The sequence below is a fragment of the Quercus lobata genome, chromosome 6 (genome assembly GCF_001633185.2).
Source record: "Quercus lobata isolate SW786 chromosome 6, ValleyOak3.0 Primary Assembly, whole genome shotgun sequence".
In the NCBI taxonomy this organism is placed as follows: Eukaryota; Viridiplantae; Streptophyta; class Magnoliopsida; order Fagales; family Fagaceae; genus Quercus; species Quercus lobata.
This window is the reverse complement of record NC_044909.1, coordinates 22,723,939-22,728,556: the sequence shown is the minus strand read 5'-3', so window position 1 is coordinate 22,728,556 and position 4,618 is coordinate 22,723,939.

The window sequence follows — 4,618 nt, the reverse complement described above, 5'->3', positions numbered from 1 at the left end:
GTCAACCACCTAAAATCACGCTTCCTTATTTTTATAGATTTTTTTTTTTTTTTGGTTGGAACCATATATAATTTCTTGAGAAATCTATCTCACGGGTTGAGAGAGAAAAAAATTTCTTTAGTTTATATAAAAAATATTATATGATGAGCATTTCCTATTTAGATGAGTATGTGCAAGTTTCTCAAAAAAATGGGTATGAGTAAAATAAAACGTGAAAGAGAGAAAGAATAGAAGAAATTTAATTTTTTGACTTTCCATTGGTGAAGGAGTAGCTGGATATGGTAGGCGATTGAATCCTATTGATTGTCAACCACCTAAAATTATGGTTCCTTATTTTTTGCACTTTCAGTTTTAGCATTAGATAGACTGAAATATTTTGGTTTCTTATGAAATGGATATCATATGGTATATAGTATTTGGTACTATTAATAGTTGATAGTGTAATTGGTTTTTGTTACTGTAAGAGATGTATTACTGATTGTACTAATTTTTTTTAGACGATAGACTCATAAAATCCCTTATTCCTTGACATTTTACAAGAGGAGAAACAAGGTTTTGGCAACAATAGTATTTTGATGGCCATTCCACATTCAGACATGAATGCCCATCAATCTCCACCCCAAGTTGAAATATGACAATCTACACCCTTCCATTGAAATAAAATCAACTACTAAAGAAAGATCAATGGGGAAATAACTTCACCATAGATGGAGACATTAACCTAATGTCGGCCTGGCTCAATGTTAGCTTAAATGCCGTGACCTTAACTGACCAAAAGTACACAATATTTTGGGATAGAATTTGGTCCTCCTTCCACAACGACAAGAAATTTAACAACTCCAAGGACTCTTTAAGTAGTCGGTGGTCAACAATTCAATAGGAGACTAACAAGTTTTGGGATTCTTGTCCCAAATTGAGAACCAAAATGAAAGTGGTAAAACTAAGCATGTCAAGGTATATCTTCTCAACATCTAATATGTATTATACATCAATGCACTGAAAGTTTTATAATACTCATTATTTTCAATTTGTTACTTTTGTAGATCGATGGTGCAAAAATTATATATAAAAGTAAGAGCAAAAACTCATTTCAATTGGAACATTGTTGGAATAATTTGAGGAATGAAGCTAAATGGTTGAATCTAAGAGATAATGTGAAGGCTTGTGCAAGATAGCCAATCACACCATTTTATCCTACTTTTTCAGGTTCAATAAATTTAGATGAAAATAATGATGAGATGATTTCCAGCAAAACCTTGGAGAGACCTATAGGCAGGAAGACTGAAAATGAGAAATTAAAGAAAAGAAAGACTAGCGATGATGTGGTCCCAATATTTTTCCTCCCAATTGGATGAAATCAAGGAATAAAAGAGGAAAATGCATTATGAGAAAAAGGAATGTATGTGCATTGCATCAGTAGAACGAAGAGAGTTAATGCACATTGTATTAAAAGAACAAAGATAGTTGATTCATATCAAGAAAGAGAATAATGTAGAATATATGAAGTGGAAGATGAAATTATGATGAAATATACAAGCAACATGTATCTCGAGCAAAAAGAATATATTCGTCTATGTCGTTTGGAAATCTTGGAGAGTCTAAATTTTCATCATAATTTAATTATTATTATTATTATTATTGATAATGTCTAATCAAGTAATTTGTGTATAGTGCAAAGATACTAGCATATGGTTGACATAGATAATTTGATGTTAGATATTTCTTTTGTAGTATTTACTTGTACAGGGAACATGATTGTTCAATATCTAATCATGTTAGGTATATTTTTTGTAGTTTTTACTTGTGCAAGGATAATAAAAATGTTGTAATTTTCGTAATGTGCAAGGATAATAGCACTTGGTTATAAAAAATAATTTAATAGCATTTATGTGATTTGATAGCACTTTTGCATTTGTTATTGCTTTCATTGTTCATTCAAAAGGTATCAATGGGAAAGTTGCCTTTGTTGTTACCTGTCATGGGAAGCAAGGTCAGTTGATGAGTGGGTATAAAATGATAGTCTGTTTGTAGTGTGTCTCATTATGTCTCTATTTTTGTAGTTGTGTTTTGGTTGAAGTTGGTTCTTTTCTTTGTCTTGTATTTGTGCATTATACTATATTACAATCGCAAATCATGCTTGAAGCACTCCAAATGCACGCTTGATATCCTTCCTTGCCGCCTTTTGTGCAGTAGCAAAATGTTGTCTTTTACTTCCTTATGACGCTGGAATTGTTTTGACAAATGTTGCCCATAATGGATATATACCATTTGCAAGATATTACCCTATCAAATAGTCATTACCATTTATTGAGTAATTAAATGGAAGAGCACGCCCTCTAGCAAGCTTGGAAAATACAAAAGACCGCCCTAGGATATTGATGTCATTGTGAGACCCCAATAACCCAAAAAATGCATGTCGTATCTAAAAGTCATATGACACCACGATTTCCAAAATTATTGTTGGAGCATGGGAATGACTAGTATATTGACCTTTCCACTTACTTGGACAATTCTTCCATTTCTAATGCATATAGTCAATACTCCCTAACATTCCTAGAAATCTATGGTGTTGGCCGATTGCTAACAATCTTCCAATGTCATTGTCGTTTGGTAACCTTAAATACTCTTTAGAAAAGATTAAAGCTACTGATTTAACAAATTTTTTAAAGCTTTTTATTGTAGTACTTTCTCCAATCTTCAAGTATTCATCCATGAAATCAGCCAACACTCCATAAGCAAGCATTTTGATTGCAGTGATCATCTTTTATAGGGAAGACAACTCGAGTGTGTTAGTTGCATTTCTTTTTTTTAACAAAGTATGTTCATTAGCTTCAACTCTCGAATGGATACATAGAAAAAGAAAATGACTCATTCATTCGAAATACATTAGGAGGATACACTAGTGTTTCAGCAAAATAATTGTGGTAAAGCCTTTCATGACCTTGCAGAGGATTGCGCCAGATAAACATGCTGGGTTGAACAGAATGATGACGTGATATTAACGCTCCTTCATTGTTTAATTCTTCTATGGCAATAGCTAGAGTAAGTTCCAAATCATTATCAGAAGAAGATGAGTCAAATTGAAGCTTATCATTTGAAAAAATAAAATCAAGTTCATAATGGAAATCTATTAAGAGAAAACAAATATTGAATGGAAGAGATGATTTGGTAGAAGTGGATAGAAATTAGAGAGAAAATGCTCTTATTTATAGAGCAAGAATGTGACTTGAGTTTGAATTTTAAAAATATGACCATTAGGTTTGAATTTATCGTTGGGTTTGAATTTAAAAAATATGACCTTTAGGTTTGAATTTACTGTTGCGCTTGAATTTCAAAATTATGTCCAGTGGGTATAAATTTAAAAGTTATGACCATTGGGTTAATTAAAAAAATGTTAGGTTTGAATTTACTATTGGGTTTAAATTTTAAAAGTATGACCGTTAGGTTTGGATTTACCGTTGGGTTATTTGACACCGATCTTGCGGTAGTTGCCAGAGCCACTATTTTGACGGTGGTCATTAGAGCCACTATTCTAGCGGTTCAGTGGTTGGAGACATCGATTCAGCGGTGGTCGCCGAAGCCACAATTTTGATAGTTCATTCATTGGTGATGGCAGTACGGATGGTCAAAGACATTGATCCGCTGGTGGTCGCTAAAGCCATTACTATGGCAGTTCGGCCACCAGTGTTGGCGGTATGGGGGTGGAGACATCGATCCGACGATAGTTGCTGGAGCCACTATTCTGGCAGTTTGACCATTGGTGTTGGCAGTACGGGGGGTGAAGACACCGATTTGATAGTGGTCGTTGGAGCCAGTATTCCTGCAGTTTAGCCATCGACCTCCGACACAAGCAGCTCGACTAGCTGAGTACTAGTCTTGGTAGTTTACTTGAAATATAAGTTCAAATTAAAAAAGTATGACCATTAGAGAGAATAATAAAAAATTAATGAAGAATAAATATTTTATTGAAATGTCTTTTAAAATAGATAGATTAATATGAGTGTTTTGTAAAAGTGATTGTATAAAATAGAAAAAAAAGAGTAGATTCTTATACTAAATAGGCGAAATATTTTACACATAGTAATGTGAATACTCTAAGAGTGGCTATAAAGTCCGTTTGAGAAAAGTTTATTTAGCTGAAATTGAAATTTTTTGTTGAAAGTACTATAGATAAAGCTAAAAGATAGCTGAAATAATATAATGAGACTCATAAATAGTACTAAAAAATGCAATATAACTAATAAAGAGTAGCAAAAATAAAATAAATCGTAGTAAAAATGAACTATATAATTAAAAAAACTGACTTTTTAAGCCAATATAAAAGACAACCATATTTATGACCAGTATACCGTTTGTTAAAAAAAAAAAAAAAAAAAAAAAAGAGAAAAAAAAAGAAAAAAAGAAGAAAAAAAGAGAGAATGACGTGTTTACGTAAAACGTGACAAGTAAATTAATAAAAGAAAAAACAATGTTGGCATGTAAATATATTATTGGACAAATGACGTTAGCTACTTAAAAAGAAAAGAAAGTAGTGGAGTAATTGCTTTGTAATTGTAGGAAAGAAAATGTAATTAGTTTTAGTTTTTTCCTTAATAATAACATGTGAAAAGCGCATTTT